The following is a 21,499-nucleotide window of genomic DNA, read 5'->3' on the forward strand; positions in this document are numbered from 1 at the left end:
GTCAGATTTCGGAAGGGAGAACATTGGGAAGAACATATCCATCCTGTGGAATTTGGTATGTAGGCAAGTGGACATGGCTATCGAAGAGATTTGAGTAGAAATCCTGGTAATCTTCTCCACTGCCGTTCTGGAGGATGTGATGGATCCATCAGGACGTCGGAGGGCAGTCATCTTGGTCTTATAGTTGGCGAAGGACAGGCAGGCATTACGAATACTTTTCCTGGCTTCTGCCGCATCTACCAGTACTTCTGCTCTTCTCTCTTTTAGGTCTTCCTTGATCGCATCTCTGCACTGCTTTGCACGCTCACACGTTAGCTTGCGGTCAGCTGAGGCATGCGCCAAACCATGCTGGCGAATTAGCTCAAGAGTTTTCGAAGATAGGCAATTTTTTGTGGCTATCTCTCTCTTGGCATTCCTCGCACATTCATGGAGGTGCTGAACCAGTGGATTGTATTCCTCGTCAATGTTGTCAACAATGGCAGCTTCCCATGTTGCCGCAATAGTACCAAAGTATAGTTCCTTAACATTTTAGTTGATTCTAATATACTCGATTTTCTGAGGTATTATTGTGAATGGGATTGTTTTTCTCTATCTCTTTTTTTCTCTTTCATTTGAAATATATGGGAAAGCCATGGACTACCGGATATTGATTTTGTAATATGCTACTTTACGAAACAAATCTATTGTTCCCAGGAGCTTTTTTGTAGATTCTTTGGGATTTTCCAAGTATAGTATCATGTCATCTCCAAATAGTAAAAGCTTGAGTTCTTCCTTTTTTACATGGATGCCCTTGATATCTTTTCTTTTTACCGAAATCATATGGCAAGTACTTCAAGTACTATGTTGAATAGGTGTGGTGAGAGGGGGTAACTTGTTTTGTGCCTAATTGTATTCTGGGATTCTAGCTCATTGATTTCTGCTCCAAGCCTTTAGTTTTCTCCCCGTTGAGAATAATGCTTGCTGTGGGTTTGTGGTAGTTTGTTTTGACTAGATTGAAGAAAGTACTTTCAACTCCCATTTTGTTGAGAGTTTTTCATCATGTATGGGTGCTGGATCTCATCACATGCTTTATCTACATCTATCGATATGATGATAGACTTTTATCTTTATTTTATTGAGATGGTGTATTCTGTTGATTGACTAGAGAATGTTAAGCCATCCTTGCATCCCCAAGATAAACCTACTTGGTCATAGTGTGTGATCTTTTGTTGAGTTTCTGGATTCTCTTTGCTGGTATTTTCTTGAGAATCTGTGTATCTGTATTCATCAAGGAAATAGGTCTGTAATTTTCATTTTTTGTGGTGTCTCTGTCTGTTTTGAGTATTAGGGTGATCTTTGCCTCATAGAAACTATTTGGGAGCATTTCTGTTTCTTCAATTTCCTGGAAAATCTTGAAAAATGTTGGCAGCAGTTCCTCTTTAAAGGATTGAAATATTTCACTATTGAATCCATATGGGCCACGGATTCTGTTTGGGGGGATATTTTGACCATCATTTCAATTTCCTTGGTAGTGATAGGTTCAAGTATTCCAAATCTTCTTGGTTCAGCCTTGGGAGGTAATTGGAATCCATTAATTTATCAATTTATTCAAGATTCTCTCATTTCCTGCTGCAAAGATTCTCAAAATAATCTCTGATGATCCTATGGATTTCTGTAGTTTCTATTAGGATACCCCCCTTTGCATTTCTGATACGATTTATTAGAATTCTTTCTGTTTCTTTGAGAGGCTTCAAGAGGTTTATTGATCTTGTTTATTTTCTCAAATAACAAGCTTTTGCTTTTATTGGTCTTCTGGATTGTATTTTGGGATTCTAGCTCATTGATTTCTACTACAAATTTTATTATTTCCTTGCTCCAGCCTAGTTTGCACTCCTTTTTTTGGTCATTTTCCAAAATCTTGAGCTCTAATTTATTCATGTAGGCCCTTTCTTTCTTCCTGATGAATTCTGGCAGAGCTATAATCTTTCCTCTTAACACTGCTTTTGCTGTGTCCCACAAGTTCTGCTAGCTCGCGTCCTCATTCTCATTTGTTTCTGGAACCTTTTTATTTCCTCTTTGATTTCTTCTCTAAGCCAACGGTCGTTCATTACTTCCCTTAAATACAATATTTCCTTACTGAGATTTAGTCTGTATGATCTATTGAGAAGTGACAAAGTAGTGTTGAAATCTCCACCTAGTACTGTTTTGCTATCAATGTTTTTTTTAAGTCTATTAGAAGTTGTTTTTAAGTATTTTGCTGGTCTGTCATTGAGCATCTACATTGAGGAGGGTGAGTTCTTTCTGATGTAAAGATCCCATGATCGTGAAGAATGACATTCACTGTCTCTTATAACCTTTAGCCTGAAGTCCACGTGGTCTGATACTAGTATGGCTACTCCAGCTTTGTGGAGGTGTTCTTTTCTTGAAGACTTGTTTTCCAGCCTTTTACTTTTAGCCCATGGTTGCTTTGATTGCTCAGATGTGTTTCTTGCAGGCATCAGAATGTTGGGTTCAGTTTTCTAATTCATCTTCCTATTCTGTGCCTCTGAATTGGCACATTTAGTCCATAGACATTGAGAGAGATTGTTGTTATGGGGATTTGTGCTATCTTTATGTAGAATTTTTGTACTTGTGGGGATTGCCTTAGCTTAAAGTAGCCGTGTTAGTTCTTCTTGCAACAAAAATATGGAGCTCTTTACAAGTTTGCATGTCGTCTCTGTGCAAGGACCATGATAATCTCTGTATCATTTCAATTTTAGTATATGTGTAACCAAACCTAGTAGGAGTTAATTTTTCTCTTCTGATTACTTTGAGTGTTGTCCTTACTTACCCTATGGCAGAGAGTGGTACCTAATCAAGGAAAGTATTTCAAAGCAGCTTGATAGATTTAGAACTTTAATGTCCCAGAAAGAAAAATATGGTTTTTACCATATTATCTTTTACCATAATCAAGGCATCAGTTTTACAAAATAATTCTTTTAGAAGATGTTATATGAGTCCTGTTTAATGCACTTCCCTGAAACCTTCATTAATACCATTAAACTAGAGCCTTTTGCTGTTCTCACCTCAGTCCCGCGTACATCTCCAGGAAAAGGTGGATGGTGTTGTCTGCACTTTGACCACCTTGAATGTAAGTAGGATTTTTCTCCTGAAGGAAGAGGTGAGGAGCATATTGATGATTTCATTCCACATTATTATAAGTTCAACTTGAACGGAAGTTGAGACTCATGAGGCTCCTGTAAAGGACAGAAAAAAGGGTCTCAGTGAAGTTTAATGGCCAACACAAATTAACATCACAGATGACTCAAAGCAGCCTGTGTTCTTCTTTGTGTATAGTGAGTTTCATACCTAATGATAGTGATTCTTAGCCATGACACACGGGCAAAACAGACCTATAATTAAAAATCTAGTTCTCTGAGCAGAGTGGGGTTTCTTAGGTGATTGAACAAGTGTGCAGTAATTTATTACTAAGCACATACATAGTTTGAATGATGTGTACTTTTTGATCTAAAATTAATTCCAAATATGTCTAAAATGACAGTCTCCTGACCCCGCACCTGGCTTTCTTCACCGGGGTCCCTTGGAAGGGGTGTGTTGAGTTTCCCTCACCGCGCTGAGCAGAGTCCTGGCACCTGAAGACCTCTGCAACCAGCCATAGGTACGCTTTAGACCACTCTCCCCAAGCTTGAAGGAGCCTCATGCATGAACGAATCTGACAGAGGAACCCAGGTGTGCGCAACCGGGGGATGAGATCTCCAAGGCTGCTCAGATCAAGACTGGGCCCCCTCCAACCAGATCCCCCATCTCCTAGTAGCTAAGTGTTACAACCACGAACTGCCCCTGGAGCCATGTAATCCCATCAATGGCCAAGATACAGAGACTGGATTTTGTTGATAAGACAACAACAATTATTGTCCAGTTCTCACTCTGAGAGAACCTGGTAGGCATCTGCGAGTATCTTGCCCTTGTGTTTACCAGTCATTTACACTTCTTTCAATACAGATTATATGATCATGGTTTATGCTTATTTTTACTATTGAAGTTTAATAGCTAAATACTGATTTTTTAACAGCACTAATTTATTAAAAACATTCATCCTTGGCCTATCATATTAATTGCCAGTATTTGTTGGTTTTGCTTGTTTTTTGATTACTTAAATTGGTTTTGATCCTTTTCTTTCAGGTTGAAAAATTTTGACACAAATGAGTATATGTTTTTCTTTATCTTCTACAGTTTTAAACTGAGAACAACTGTTTGTTTTGTACAAATAAGATACCTGTGCATTTACTATTTCTTCTCATTTTATTTACATTTTAACACATCTCGATTCATCTACAACTTATCCTAGTAAGTGTTGTCATATTGAAAGAAACCACCAAATTTTTCAATCATAGCACTGAGGCACTGTCCTCCCGCGGTTCATCCATTTGCTCGAGCGGGAACCAGTAACATCTTACACCAAATTGTGAGATTTGTTGTCACTGGCTTTGGCCTATCGAATACGTCATGGGTAGCTTGCCAGGCTCTTGCTATGTGGACGAGATATTCTCGGTAGCTTGCCAGGCAGAGGAATCGGAATCAGGGTTGGCCTCCTGCAAGGCAAACGACCAAATCCGCTGTGCTGTAAACGTTATCTAAAATATACTAGTAATAACAAATGTTGTTTCATTAACAGTGCAATATAAACAATTATTAGGTAATTTTCATGATTTGTTAATGAAATAGCAAAGCTCTTGAGATAATGGGAGTATTTTTCTAACACAAGAGTCTGACGAAGGTGAAACTGTTATAACCGTCTTGTAGAATTCCATCTCCCTAGCCTGCTTCATTCTACCCCACTATCTATCCAATCCGGTCTTCTTCTGGGATTCTGACCTCCTGATTGGCTAGCCTCTACCTTTCACCTGCCTACTTTATGACATCATTCTCCCACCAAACCAACCACCAACTGGTAGAATCTTGGGGGTCCCATGTAGTTGCTTGTAAACAAATTTGAATCATCATGGCAAGTGACGAGTGATCAATGACCAATCACCAGTGAGCAGTCGTCTCTACTGAAGACTTGTGGTCTTAAGCCGCTTCAGTGTTCAGACGTACTCTCGTACCGTCTCCTCTTCTCGTCTACCTTTCATCGTTATTTCCTCTTCTCTGACCATGTCAGGTAAGGAATAATACTTTTCAAAGCTTTTCATTAGATTTATCATCCCTAAACTTAGCAGTCAAGGAAAAACAGCACGTAGTAATGAAAGAAAGTATTCAAGTAGAATTTTATAAGCCTCATTTTAGCTTGACTTTGACATTTGCTGTGTGATTTTAGACACTGGCTTACTTTCTCTCACATACAAAGTGTTTTTCCTCATTGATTACATTCTATTTTAGACATACTTAGGAGCTCAAATACACAAACACACATACACACACACGCATATATATATATGGGTCGATTCTCTATGTTTCTTTTTCCTTTTAATAGTGAATTTTACATGATATTCACTGAAAACAAGTAAATCAGAGAAAGTATTTTTACAGAAACAGAAAATATAGATGCTGTGAAAAACTGTTAATATATACTAGCATGTGTTCTCTGTAATGGTCTCTCCACTTGTATTTATACATCAGTATTTTGAATATAGTGATATTACAAAGTAATAGTCATTGATCTTTGAGTTTTCTATTTAAACCAGGTAATAAGAAAATATGGGGCATGGGGAAGTTGTGGAGTGCTGAGCGTTAGGGAGGCAAGCCCTCTAAGGTAAGCAAGTTTGGGATCACTTTCATAAAACATTGACCAATCGACACCAAGACAATATGAGGGAGAAAAAATAGGAAAGAAAGAAAGAAAGAAGGATAGAAAGAAAGAAAGAAAGAAAGAAAGAAAGAAAGAAAGAAAGAAAGAAAGAAAGAAAGAAGAATAGGGACTTCGATTATCAAGGAAGGGGAAAAGGTTTGGACATAAAGTTGAAGAGAACCAAAGACTTAACATCAAAAAAGAAAGAATATATATGAAATATGCTGAGAATAATCCACTGAGAGCAAGTCAAAGAATTTTACTTCAATAAATGTCAGGACTAGAAAATATACTATGCCTTCAATAGGTTACCAGTAGGAAAAGCTCTTTATCAGAAAGCCATCCTTGCTGGATTTTTTCCTTATTATTTCTTAGAACACAGTACTTGGTACTTGACAATTTGGAGTATAAACACGCTTAATAAATGATGCTCCCCATAAATAGCTAATAGTGCTTATCTAGGGCGGTGGAAGACACAGAATCTTCAATGTTTTTATTATGTTCTGGTTTTTAAGTTCATGTATGCGTTGCCTGTTAAAATAAAAAAAATGGTATATTCTAACTTGAATCAGGAGATTTGATTCATCTGTGTGGTCAGTAGATTCCAGGTTAAAGCTGCTTGTCATCTTTACAAATATTATTTCATGTGATTTTTTCTTCCTAACATGAGAGTAGTTTGATAATAGTCCACTTTTATTTTTAGATCCTAAGAGGAAAGAGAAAAGTCAAGTCTCACATGACAAATTACACATTTTTGTCATATTTCTGAATTCTGAGTTTTCCTACATAAAGATATTTTATGGAATTTTGGTGCGCATTTATTAAACATTGAGAAGAAAGTTTTCCTGTTTGATAAAGATAATTCTAATCTAGGCATTGGAAGTAAATTTGCAATATTTTGTGATCACTTTTTAAATGGTCTTTTCTGTTTCTTCTGTGATCAAGTTAAATCCTCTGCTATGTTTAACACATGTTGTTTGCTGGTTAATATTCAAAGGTACTGATGAGTATAATTTTTTGTAATTTCGAAGTTTCTTTCTGTATTTTACTCATTTAAAACATTTCTTGTCTGGGAGAAGGGAGGGAGGAGAGCGAGGATCCCCAGCGACCCCAAACCCCAGCGCGCGTCCAGATCCGGAGCAGCGCACCCGGCAGCACACCGGCCCCTCCCATCCAGGTGTTTGGAGGACCCGAGCGGAGCCCCGCCCCTGAACCCAGACGCGCGGCCCGCGGAGCGAGCCCAGCCGGAGAAGGGAGGGAGGAGAGCGAGGATCCCCAGCGACCCCAAGCCCCAGCGCGCGTCCAGATCCGGAGCAGCGTGTCCGGCAGCACACCGGCCCCTCCCATCCAGGTATATCACTCACTTCAATCAACTTGGACCTGCATCCTTTCATCCTTTTCATCAACTTGTTACCTAATACCAAACAAAATTTCTCACCTCTTCTACTACAATTCAACAAAATCCCACTCGCCTACTCCATTTCCAACAAAAGTTCAGTTCGAAAACAGCTATACAAGTTCAGTAGTAAATAGTAACGCCTCCAAAAGTTTCACTCAATGTCAGTTATAAAACAAAGAATAACGCCTGATTGAGAAGAAGGTCAGACTCAGAAAGGTAAAGAGGCGCATCTAGCAGCAACAAAGCAGGACGGCTCCTGGCAGCCTCTCCTCACTCAACTCGAACAGTAGCAGCGAGTGTGACAGACCAAACCACACTGGTCACAATGGTAAAGCAACGCAAAAGCCCACCAAACTTTCTTATTCACGAGGCTAGCCCAGACGACACCAACAGTACTATAGCGATAGACAACCTCTCTGACAAGGAATTCAGAATGGAGCTACTCAGGATGCTTAGGGAACTAAAAGAAACAATGGAAACCAATGCCAATAAAAGACAAGAGGATTTGAAGGCAGAAATGAGGAAAATGCAATCGGAAATGTCGGACCTGAAAAACCTGGTAACCGAATTGAAAACCTCAGTGGAAGGCCTCAGCAGCAGAGTAACAGCGGCTGAGAACAGAATCAGTGAGCTCGAAGATCAAGTTCAGAGTCTTGTCAGAAAAGAGCAGAAAATGGAAAAGAGACTCACAGTTCGAGAACAGATGGCAAGAGAAGATCGGGATGAAGCCAAGAGGGGTAACATAAGAATTATTGGAGTCCCAGAGGGACGGGAAGAAAACCTTGATGAAGAAGAAACTGTCAAAGAAATCATTGCTACAGCGTTTCCAGAGCTGAAGAAAACTTGTGACCACATCCAGGAGGCCTGAAGGGTACCGGCTAGAAGAAATCCGAATAAGAATACCCCAAGACACATCCTGATCAAAATGACCAAATCTTTAGACAGAGACAAAATTCTGAAAGCAGTAAGATCGAAGAAAGAAATTTCTTACAAAGGAGCATCCTTAAAACTCACTGTTGATTTTTCTGATGAAACCCTCAGGGCCCGAAAACAGTGGTGGGACATAGTAAAAAAACTCAATGAAATAAATGCCTCCCCAAAAATACTTTACCCAGCGAGTCTCTCATTCATAATAGAAGGAACAACACACAGTTTCACGGACAAACAACAGCTCAGGAACTTCATAGACTCAAATCCATGGTTACAAGTACAACTAAATGGGCTACTTTAAGGCAAGACAGACCTCTCAAATACACCAAATTTCAACAGAACAATGGGACAAAATCCCATAACAATAATCTCTCTCAATGTCAATGGGCTAAACGCACCAATTAAAAGACATAGAGTGGCAGGATGGATTAGAAAATTGAACCCAACATTCTGCTGCCTGCAAGAAACACATCTCAATAGTCAAAGCAAACACAGACTCAGAGTCAAAGGCTGGAAAACAATCCTACAGGCAAACAGCTCCCAGAAAAAAGCTGGGGTAGATATCCTAATATCAGACCACATCGATTTCAGAGTGAAGAAGGTCATAAGAGACAGTGAAGGCCATTTCCTATTGACCAAAGGATCTGTACAACAGGAAGAACTTACAATAATAAATGTATATGCACCTAATGAGAGACCAGCAAAGTACTTAAAACAATTACTCATAGATTTGGAAAAAGACATCGATAGCAACACAATACTAGTGGGAGACCTCAACACCGCTTTGTCACCTCTTGATAGATCAACCAGACTCAAGCTTAGCAAGGACATACTTCATCTGAGGGAAACAATGGAAGAAAGGGGCTTAGTAGATATATACAGGACACTTCATCCACAAAAAGCTCAAAAGACATTCTTCTCAAGCGTACATGGAACGTTCTCCAAGATAGACCACATGCTGAGCCACAAAACATGCCTCCATAAAATTAAGAAGATAGAGATTATATCAACAATCTTCTCAGACCATAATGCGCTGAAATTAGAAGTAAATCACACACAAAAACAGAAAACTAAATTAAACACATGGAAATTAAACAGTGCGCTATTAAACAACGAGTGGCTTAGACAGGAAATTAAAGAGGAAATCAAAAGATTCCTAGAAACGAATGAAAATGAGGACACGAGTTACCAAAACCTATGGGACACAGCAAAAGCAATCTTAAGAGGAAAGTTTATAGCTCTACAAGCATTCCTCAGGAAGGAGGAGCGAGCCCACATAAATAAACTAACCTCACAGCTTAAGAACTTGGAGAAGGACCAACAAAAGGAGCACAACCCTAACAGTAGGAAGGAAATAATAAAACTCAGAGCAGAGATTAACGAGATGGAAACCCAGAAAACAATCCGAAAGATCAATGAAACCAAGAGCTGGTTCTTCGAGAAAATTAACAAAATCGATAAGCCCCTAGCAAAACTCACAAAGAAAGGGAGAGAGAAAACCCTAATAAACCGAATCAGAAATGAAAAGGGGGTCATTAAAACAGAAACTACAGAAATTCAAAGGATCCTCAGGGAGTACTTTGAAAAGCTTTATGCCACAGAACATCAAAACCTCGAGGAAATGGATAAATTCCTAGACTCCTACAGACTCCCAAGGCTGAACCAAGAAGACCTGGAATACCTGAACAGACCTATCACCATCAAGGAAATTGAAATGGTAATAAAAAGTCTCCCCAAGCACAAAAGCCCTGGCCCGGATGGATTCACCAGTGAATTCTTCCAAATCTTTAAAGAAGACTTACTCCCAATCCTCTTTAAGCTTTTCCATGAAATTGAAATATCAAACACACTCCCGAACAGTTTCTATGAAGCAAATATCACACTGACACCAAAAGCAGACAGAGATAACACAAAGAAAGAGAACTACAGGCCGATATCCCTGATGAACACAGAGGCAAAGATCCTCAACAAACTACTAGCAAATAGAATCCAACTACTCATCAAAAAGATCATACACCATGACCAAGTAGGATTCATCCCAGGGATGCAAGGATGGTTCAACATTCGGAAATCAATCAACATAATCCATCATATCAACAAAAGAAAAAAAAATGCATATGATCATATCAATAGATGCAGAGAAAGCATTTGACAAGATCCAGCACCCCTTTATGATGAAAACCCTAGCCAAAATGGTCATAGAGGGGACTTTCCTCAACATAGTTAAAGCCATCTACCACAAGCCTACAGCAAGCATCATCCTCAATGGGGAAAAACTGAGAGCCTTCCCTCTAAGATCAGGGACGAGACAAGGATGCCCACTCTCTCCACTGCTGTTCAATATAGTACTGGAAGTACTTGCAATAGCAATTAGGCAAGAAAAAGACATTAAGGGCATTCAGGTAGAAAAGGAAGAAATAAAGCTCTCACTATTCGAAGATGATATGATACTATACTTAGAGAACCCAATATCCTCCACCAAAAAACTCCTAGAAACAATAGACTTGTATAGTAAAGTTGCAGGTTATAAAATCAATACCCAAAAGTCCATGGCTTTCCTATATGCAAACAGTGAGAGAGAGGAAAGCTACATGAAAAAATCAATCCCGTTCACAATTGTGCCCCAGAAAATCAAGTACCTAGGAATCAGCCTAACTAAGGATGTAAAGGACCTGTACAAAGAAAACTACAAAACGCTACTTCAGGAAATAAAAGAGGACCTGAGGAAATGGAAAGACATCCCCTGCTCATGGGTCGGAAGACTGAACATTGTCTAAATGGCAATACTACCGAAAGCACTGTACAAATTCAATGCAATCCCTATAAGGATACCCATGACGTTCTTCAAAGAAATGGAGAAAACACTCCTGAAATTTATATGGAACAATAAACCCCCACGAATAGCTAAAGCAATTCTGGGGAAAAAGAAAATGGGAGGAATCAACCTCCCGAACTTCAAACTGTACTACAAAGCAGTAATAATTAAAACAGCATGGTACTGGAACAAAGGCAGAACTGCAGACCAATGGAACAGAGTTGAATACACTGACATCACCCCCCAATCATATGATCATCTAATCTTTGATAAAGGTGCAAGAAATGTGAAGTGGAGTAAGAAAAGCCACTTTAACAAATTGTGCTGCCATCACTGGACGGCTACATGCAAAAAAATGAGCTCAGAACTCTGCCTAACACCATGTACAAAGGTAAGATCAAAATGGATTAAAGACCTCAACATCAGACCAGAAACCATAAGATACATTGAAGACAAAGTTGGCAAAACCCTCCATGACATTGAGGCTAATGGTATGTTCAAAGATGACACGCCACTGGCTGAGCAAGTGAAAACAGAGATAGATAAATGGGACTATCTTAAACTAAGAAGCTTCTGTACCTCCAAAGAAACAGTGACCAAAATACAAAGACAGCCTACAGAATGGGAAAGAATATTCCCCGAATACACATCTGACAAGGGATTGATATCAAGGATATACAAAATACTGGTTGAACTCCACAAGAAGAAAACATCCAACCCCATCCAAAAATGGGGCAATGAAATGAACAGAAAATTTCTCAAAGAAGAAATACGAATGGCAAAAAAGCACATGAGAAAATGCTCTACATCATTAATCATCAGGGAGATGCAGATCAAAACCACAATGAGATACCATCTCACACCTCAGAGACTGGCCCACATTCAAAAGAACAAAAGCAACCGTTGCTGACGCGGATGTGGTGAGAAAGGGATACTCCTTCACTGTTGGTGGGAATGTCCACTGGTTCAGCCCTTCTGGAAAACAGTATGGACGTTCCTCAATAAATTAGAAATTGAGCTCCCATTTGACCCAGCGATACCACTCCTGGGAATATATCCCAGAGAGGCAAAAACGTGTAGCCGAAGTGACATCTGCACTTGTTTGTTCATTGCAGCACTCTTTACAGTAGCCAGAAACTGGAAGAGACCAGAGTGCCCAAGAACAGATGACTGGTTAAAGAAACTTTGGTACATCTACACAATGGAGTACTATGTGGCTCTTAGAAAAGATGAAGTCATGAACTTTACATACAAGTGGTACAATATGGAAAGTATCATGCTAAGCGAAATGAGTCAGAAAGAGAGGGATAGACATAGAAAGACAGCATTTATCTGGGGGATATAAAATAATAAAATATGAGATTAATACCCGAGAATAGCTGAGAGCAACACCAGGAGAATTACTCCATAACTTAGAGGCCAGCTGGGTATTCTAGGGGAAAGGACAATTCAGATAGAAAGGGGAACACCAAGTGGAGGGTGTTTGGAGGATCCTCCCAGGAGCAGAGATGCAGGTTGAAAGTAGACTGGACTGAACATGTTCGCCACTCAATGCCTCTTTGGCTGATCACAGCGCCCAGGAGGAGAAAGAGAACAGGGGGGAATGCCCTGCCACAGTGGCAGGGGGGGATGGGAGGATGGGAGGATGGGGGGATGGGAGGATGGGGGGGAGGGATATTATCCTGGTGGTGGAAAATGGGCACTGGTGGAGGGATGGGTATTTGATCGTGGTATGACCGACATCCAAGCACAAAAATTTGTAAATCTACAACTGTACCTCCTGTCGTTTCACTAATAAAAAAGAAAAAAAAATTTCTTGTCTATGAAATACAATCACGTTTATTCCTATTTTCTTTTTGTTATGTAGTTACTGATAAATCCTTTCTCTTTAATGGACTGGTAAAGTGTCACTCAAAAATCACCTTCTATTCCATTGTTTGGCTAGCAGTTTTTACTAAAATAAAATAGAGTCTTCATATTGTATATGTGGAACAATTTAGTAATAACCTTATTGTCCTTTTTTATTTGGTTTTGTTTGGGATGCCATCCACTGTTATTCAAGGCTTACTCTTGGGTCTGTTCTCCATAACATACTGTACTATGCTGCTTGCTACAGAGACCAGATTTCATTAATATCTACATAATTCTTTTTCAGTTCTGTGATACATATTTTTCATGATGTTTTCTTTACACTTCCTCCTATGTAAATCACATGAAATAGAAAAATTATATTCGTGTATGCATTATTATTCTTAGAGTTATGAATAACTACATTGTTGATAAACAACTTAAGACACAGAGTTTAAATAAAATTTTCCTTCCAAAAATATTTCTTGGGAAAAACTCAAGTAGTGATTTTTGAAGTGGATCAAAAATCAGGGTAACCTTCAATGCATCAACAAGATTAAGTTGTATGTGAACCATAAGTAACAGGTACTCACCTGATCTTGGGGAAGTTCCCATAATATCTCCAGCCCAAATTAAACTGGCGCTGACGCCAACTCCAACTCAGGAACAAAAAGTTAAGAATTTTGATCAGATGAAAACTGGACTTTCAAAACCTCTGGAGACCTACCAGATCCCAGCAGACCTAGATCATGCAAAGATCTGCAGGTAATGAACACCACTGACACCATCACTCTGAAGCAGGTGCGAGAAAATTCAAGTGGCACTAAACGGACCTCCCATGCAAAATGGAAGAACAAAAAGGAGGCTTCTGAACCTCTTGAGGGATAAACCAAGGCCAAAATCCAGCCAAAAGTCTGAGAATGCTTGCTAAGGGGAGCAGGGATTGTTTGTAATGCTGCAGTCAGTGAGAGGTGTCCTGTGACCACAGCCAAAACTAACAGCAAATCTCACAAAGCTGCCTCCAGCAGGATCAGCAAGACAAAGAGCCATGGGCAGGAGAAGATAAAAAACACCAGAGAAAACTCTAAGAAAGCTAATGAGTGTAAGCAGCTAGGGAACAAGGTCAAGGCAGAAGAAAAGTTCACCATTGGCAAGATGAAATGCAAGGAAACTCAACCTGAGCTTTGCCAAGAGGCAGTTAAAAAACCCCGCTGCTACCTAGGCATACACATGCTGGATTCTGTCCAATTGTTTCATGCTCTGGGGAAGAGTGATCCAAAACTTGGAATCTCTTCCTCCCAGGTCCTGAGTAGCCCAAAGATGTCAAGCCATCCTCAGCTGTCAAGCCATGGCTAGGTTCTACACGGGATGGAAAAGGCCTTGAGAAAACTCAGGTCAAAGCACAGAAACCAAGTAGCAGTGCTGAAAAACGCTCATCCCCATCCCAGTCTGAGCTGCCACCTCCTCCGAAGGTGAAATTGGTACCTTTGCCGTTTCTTACCATGGAGAATCCACAAGCTGGACCTGTTCCTCGGAGACGAAAATCTGAAGCCACACATCTTCCTGCTGCAGCTTACCCTGCCAAGCCTGGCTGTACCAATGCAGCTCAGCCAAATGCTGCCAATTTTTCCCCGTCAACCACTGCATTTTTGCCTGCTCCTTCCAATCCTGCTAAGTCCATTTCAACCAACCTATCTCGACCAGGTTTGCAGAACCCTAGTAGCCGGCCTATTCATCAGCCTGCAGCTTCTAGACCTGCTCCCTACAAGGTAGCAGCTGGCACTTCTCTACAGCGGGAGCCTCCTTCTGTCTCTGTGAACAAGCGGCATTCACCACCCAAACGTCAGAGTCAGTTTCTCCTACAAGACTTCCGTTTCCAACCGATTCCATGGAGAAAGCCCAATGTTCCCGAGCCAGACATGTCAAAGCCCATCACCAAAGAGCATAGACCAGAGCGTGAGGCTATGAAAAGGAAGGCTCAGCATGAGCGTGAGAACACTGCCAAACTCACCTCTTTGGAGGAAAGTGTAGTACCTTATTGAGAGGGAAAAGAGATGGACATCTCTCTCTATTATGGCTACGTAATGGGAGTAGCTGGAATGGTAGGTTCCATTTGAGGTACCAGATGGTTTTCCTAGGAAAACACTGACATGCCATACACCTTTTATTTATTTTATTATTTTTTTTTTCAAATTAAAGAGATGCATCGAACTCGGGTCGGCCATGTTGGCTGTGTGCAAGGCAAATGCCCTACCGCTGTGCTATCACTCCAGAGATGCATCATAGTTAATTGATTGTTAATAAATGTTCTGAATTTTGAGTTGCTGTCAACTGTGGTTGATTTTGGGAGTGGCTGGGTGTTGAAGGAGGAGATGGGAAAGAATGGGAAGTTAGAGAGAGGAAAAAGGGGGAATAGACAAGACTCTAAGAAATACAAACATGGTCCAGGGTTATAAAGCCCTTAAGAGGAGAAATTGCATGGCCTGATGAAGAGTGGGGTAGGGTCAGAGGAAGAGTAAGCTGACAGTGCATTTGTTCTGCAAACCAGAAGGACACAGTTCAATTCTTGCAATCTTTTATGGTCCCCAGAGACCCACGAGATGTGAAACTTGAACACAGAGCCAAGAGTAAGACTAGAGCACAGTCAAGTATGCCCATCACTGGTGTCCTCGAAAAAAATGGGAGAAATGGCACGGTTTGCGGTTTTCAGTTAAAATAATAAATTTGCAATAGGCTGAGGAAGGCAGATGAGTCTAAGATGATGAGAAGAAAAGTAAAAATTCTTCCATGGAGGCTGTGTTTACACCTCATGGCCTCCTTTGGAAAGGAAGCAAATTTGAGACACATCACTAAAAGGTTTTCTGTGGTCTATCCATAAATGATGGTTGGGGAATGCGAACACACACACTGTGGAATAAACCTACCAGATGAGTGATCAATGCCCTCAGAGTCATTCAAGGATGACTCTTAACAAGGAAAAAGCCAAGAGAACAGTTGACGCATGAAGCCTGAAGATCAGCTCCTGGTAGATGCTAAGATAAGACACCATGTCCTCGAGCCCTCTTTCAGCACCCCTAGCTGCACAATTTCAATTATTCCTAACAATATTCAGAGTTGCTATCGTGGTGACACTTTATCGTGGTGAGTTTCAACAATGTGGTACATTGCCTATGTAAGTCTTTGGATTTGTAAACTCCCCAAGTTAGCCAAGCCAGCTTTCAGGAAATTTCTGGTGGCGGGAGCTCAAATTATATTAGCTTGAGGGGCTGTTCTTTGGTCTTCCATGGTCCCTGTTGCCTGTAGCTTTCTCTAAACATCGCTTTTAACTGCAGTTCACACAAGAACCAACTTTATAAATGGCATTGTGGCTGCATTGCAGTAGGTACCATACTAAGACATGCGTTCTAGGTCACCACTCCCAAAGCAGTTAGTACGAATTGACCTTGAGTCTGGAAGTTTGTGGTGGAAAGAGATGGTCCTAGGAGAGTTAATGGGGTGATGGATGGTTGGAAAGGAAACCGGGAAGGGTAGGGACGTGGAAATCTGGTGATCATCATGGGATAGTTGGTGGATGTTTTTCAAATACATTAAAATATTTTTTGAAAATGAGATTCAAGACAAACATACGAAAATAAGATAGGTTCCAATGTACAGTTTACATATAAGACCGATAGAGCTTAAAGGGCTGGCATTCCTTCTGGAGCTTTCAAACATACCGTTTACTAAATATGTTATTTTCACATCAATTACCTGTGGAGAGGAATAGTGAGAAAGAGAATGCCACCGGAATAGCAAACTGGATGACCACCTTCAATAAAAGCCAGGTGGAAGGTGTTCACATGGATCCCAAGTGCAAATATATGTTAACAGGAACATATATTTAACTAACTCTGCTTGGTACCAGTAATAACTTTGTTGAAAATGGGGGGAAATGAAAGCAGTTTCTGACTGACATGAGACTAACCAGTTAATAGATTTTCTCAGGAAAGGGTAGTTGACTGGCTGGGAACAGAAAAACATGAAAAGTGTTTTGCTACCTTTAATGTATGGCTGGAGGTAATTGATCCCAGAAATCTCTTAAAACTAACAAGCTTCAACTCTCTTGAAGGAATTTTGTATTCTTTTTTTTCCCCTTTATTTTATATTATTTTTTTTAAAGTTGTAGATTTACAATTTTTTGTGCTTTGGTTTCAATTATACAATGATCAGATACCCATCCCTCCACCAGTGTCCATTTTCCACCACCATGGATAAAATCCCTCCCACCCCCATCCCCCCATCCCCCCTGTCTCTGTGGCAGGGCAATACCCTGTGTTCTCTCTCTCCTTTTGGGTGTTGTGGTCTGCAAGAGAGGCATTGAGTGGCAAACATGTTCAGTCCATAGTCTACTTTCGACATCCATCTCCCCTCCTGGGAGGATCCTCCAAACATCCTTTATTTGGTGCTCCCTTCTCTATCTGAGCTGCCCTTTCCTCTAGGATACCCGGCTGGCCTCTAAGTTATGGAGTAATCCTCTTGGTGCTGATCTCAGCTATTCTTGGGTATTAATCTCATACTTTGTTACTTTATATCCCCCAGATGAATGCAATCTATGTCTATCCCTCTCTTTCTGACTCATTTTGCTTAGCATGATACTTTCCATATTGTACCACTTATATATAAATTTCATGACTTCATCTTTTCTAAGAGCTACATAGTACTCCATTGTGTAGATGGACCATATTTTCTTTAACCAGTCAACTATTCTTGGGCATTCAGATTTCTTCCAGTTTCTGGCTATTGTAAAGAGTGCTGCAATGAACAAACAAGTGCAGATGTCACTTCGACTATACATTTTTGCCTCTCTGGGATATATTCCCAGGAGTGGTATTGCTGGGTCAAAAGGGAGCTCAATTTCTAATTTTATGAGAATCGTCCATACTGTTTTCCAGAAGGGCTGAACCAGTGGACATTCGCACCAACAGTGAAGGAGTGTCCCTTTCTTGCCACATCCACGCCAGCATCGGTTGCTTTTGTTGTTTTGAATGTGGGCCAGTCTCTGAGGTGTGAGATGGTATCTCATTGTGGTTTTGATCTGCATCTCCCTGATGATTAATGATGTAGAGCATTTTCTCATGTGCTTTTTTGCCATTCGGATTTCTTCTTTGAGAAAGTTTCTGTTCATTTCATTGCCCCATTTTTTGATGGGGTTGGATGTTTTCTTCTTGTGGAGTTTAACCAGTATTTTGTATATCCTGGATATCAACCCCTTGTCAGATGTGTATTCGGTGAATATCCTTTCCCATTCTGTAGACTGTCTTTGTATTTTGGTCACTGTTTCTTTGGAGGTGCAGAAGCTTCTTAGTTTAAGATAGTCCCATTCATCTATCTCTGTTTTCACTTGCTCTGCCAGTGGCGTGGGATATTTGAAGATACCATTAGCTTCAATGTCATGGAGGGTTTTGCCAACTTTGTCTTCAATGTACCTTATGGTTTCTGGTCTGATGTTGAGGTCTTTAATCCATTTTGATCTTACTTTTGTACACGGTGTTAGGCAGAGTTCTGAGCCCATTTTTTTGCATGTAGTCGTCCAGTGATGCCAGCACAATTTGTTAAAGAGGCTATTCAATCGACGGTTTTGCCTGACAGATGTCACTGTTGTCCCAAAATTTCTAACGGGATCGAACCACCGTCTCCTTTGTGCAAAATTCTACTTCACAGAGCAGGGAGAAAGGGCTACAAAGTTCAAAAAGAGAACTCCCAGAATGACCACCAACTGGGAACTCTTTGGTACTATTGCGGCAACATGGGAAGATGCCACTGTTGACAACATTGACAAGGAATACGATCGACTGGTTCAGCACCTCCATGAATGTGCGAGGAATGCCAAGAGAGAGATAGCCACAAAAAATCGCCTATCTTCGAAAACTCTTGAGCTAATTTGCCAGCGTGGTTTGGCGCATGCCTCAGGCAACCACAAGCTAACATCCAAGCTCGCAAAGCAGTGCAGAGATGCGAACAAGGAAGACCTCAAAGAGAGAAGAGCAGAAGTACTATTAGATGCGGCAGAAGCTGGGAAAAGTATTCATAACGCCCGCCTGCCTTTGTCAACTATAAGACGAAGATGATTGCCCTCCGATGTCCTGATGGATCCATCACATCCTCCAGAATGGCAATGGAGAAGATTATCCATGACTTCTTCTCAAATCTCTTCGATAGCCATGTCCACTTGCCGACATACCAAATTCCACAGGATGGATATGTCCTTCCCAATGTTCTCCCTTCCGAAATCCGACACGCCATTTCGTCGGTAAATAAACAAACAGCACCTGCCCCAGACAAGGTCAGACCTGAACACCTGAAGAACCTGCAGTCAGTACTCATCAATACACTGGCTCGGCTCTTCACTGGCTACCTGTCTGATTGCAAGTTTCCGTCCCAATGGAAAACCAGCAGGACCGTACTACTGTTCAAAAAGGAAGACATCCATGACATTGGCAACTATCGCCCGATCTGCCTATTGTTTGTCATCTACAAGTTGTTCACTGGAGTCATCCTAAATAGGATTGGCAGAACACTAGATGAAGGACAACCATACGAGCAAGCAGGGTTCTGCAAAGGATTCAGCACCATCGACCATATCCACACAATAACCAAACTCATTGAGGTTTCTCGGGAGTTCAAGATGCCTTCTGTTTAAAGTTCATTGATTTAAAGAAGGCCTTTGATACTGTTGAGACGGAAGCGGTCATTGAAGCCCTAGCCAATCAGTGCATTCAAGCCCAATACATCAGGATCGTCCGTGAGCTGTATTGCGGATTCACTACCAGGATCTCACCATTCTACAAAGAAGTGATCTTTGATGTCAAGAGAGGGGTGCGGCAGGGTGATAAGATTTCACCGAAAATCTTCAGTGCCACCCTCGAGAACATCATGCGAGGACTGAATGGGAAGGAATGGGAGTGAAGATAGATGGTCAGCAACTACACCACCTCCGCTTTGCTGATGACATTGTTTTAATAACACCAAACATCAGCCAAGCAGCACAAATATTGGCCGACATTCACCGTTGTATTCACTTAGGAAAAAATTTTGGGAGAAAAGTCTGAAATGATGGGAAAAGAGACAATAAGTGCAAAAGGAAGGGCTTGACATTTGGGTTCCTCTGAAAACAAAGCATGAAACAACAAGATCTGTTGGGAACATGATTTACTGGGAATGGGATCTGAGGAGGAAAAGAGTGATATCAGGGATGTGAACAAGGGAAATCCAAGTTAAGGAAAACTTAGCTAGCTGACTACCCCATGGGCAACATAGTTCCAAGACTACCAGAAATTACCAAGGAATTTACTTTAATTTACTCTCTTTTATATGGTCAATTACAACATGTATTCTGTGCCTTGGGCTGGGGCGATAGCACAGCGGGTAGGGCGTTCGCCTTACAAGCGGCCAACATGGCCGACCCGAGTTCGATTCCTCCGCCCCTCTTGGAGAGCCCGGCAAGCTACCGAGAGTATTGGATATGCCAGACACAGTAACAACAAAGTCTCCAATGTAGACGTTACTGGGCCTGCTCGAGCAAATCGACGATCAACGGGAGGGCCTTTACCTTTACCTTTACCTATTCTGTGCCTTATTCAAACAGAATTTGGAGTATTCATTTCTTTCTCAATATTCTGTTCATTTGTATAAGCATCTTAAACAACTGCTGGATAACAGATTTATTTGATCAGAGTTATTTATTACTTTAATGTTTAGTTGAGATTACTGAAAACTAGGTCTAAAGTGAAGTTTGTCTTGATTGGTACAAAGAGAGAAGGGAGGTCTAGGGATGAAATTAGAGATTATAGTGTACTACATTCAGTTCCTAATAAAACAAATAAAGGACAGTTTCCCAAATAGACTATTAAAAAAGATATTCATCTCTATTTAACCTCTAAATTCAGAATTTTCTATATTTAATTAAAAATGAAAGAATGTTCCTATATTTGGTCTTTTAAAGACATTCCAGGTTGGTTACAGAAACAAACACTGCCTATGAAATCATAACACCTTAATCATAAAAACCTGATTACTACTTAAATGTCCAAGAATGTCAGTTCTAAGAATTATTTCCCTAGATCTCACTAGTGTACATGATAGGCATATGAATACATCTGTGTGGATACATCGCTGGTATCTAATTAGAGAATAGATATATAGAGATTAGATCACATAGCTGAGTGTGCTCTCAACTTTTCTAGTCAATCCCCTGCCCCCCACACACCCAAAGACTTGTAGGAATCCTTATTTATCCATGACTTTTCCTCCTCCCCTTTCCCAGAATCTTTTAAAATTTCTTTTCCAGTACTAATGTAATGCACTTTAGAAAATCTTGAGTTAATCTTAATTCTTGTCATTTAGCTTTTATATAGAGAACCAAGAAAATCTTATTAAAAGTGTATTTTTGTATTCTTTGAAAATGGTAATATGAACTTTATCATTGAGTCCCTGTATATACATTATGTAAAGAATTTTCTGAGAAATTCCCTGTATAATTCAATACTTGAAGAAATAAATGACTTCTCTGAATGAGAATGAACTGGGACATTTCAAAGTACCAATCAGTGAATCAAAGATGAATCATAGCATCCTATAACTAAAAATGATCTTGATGTACTCTAGTCAACACCATTACATTTTTTTCTTATACCACCTGATAGCACTTTTAATTTTTTAAATTATTATCCATTTATTTTTATTTGTGAAACACCATGAGGTA

The 21,499-nt window shown here is 40.3% G+C and overlaps 1 pseudogene; it reads right to left on the reverse strand.

Annotated features, from left to right (window-relative positions):
• Positions 1 to 2,658: 2,658 nt before the first annotated feature.
• Positions 2,659 to 2,755, reverse strand: LOC130033731 (uncharacterized; annotated as a pseudogene).
• Between the last annotated feature and the right edge of the window lie 18,744 nt (positions 2,756 to 21,499).

Source organism: Sorex fumeus, unplaced genomic scaffold (genome assembly GCF_029834395.1).
Source record: "Sorex fumeus unplaced genomic scaffold, SorFum_2.1 ptg000054l, whole genome shotgun sequence".
Classification (NCBI taxonomy): domain Eukaryota; kingdom Metazoa; phylum Chordata; class Mammalia; order Eulipotyphla; family Soricidae; genus Sorex; species Sorex fumeus.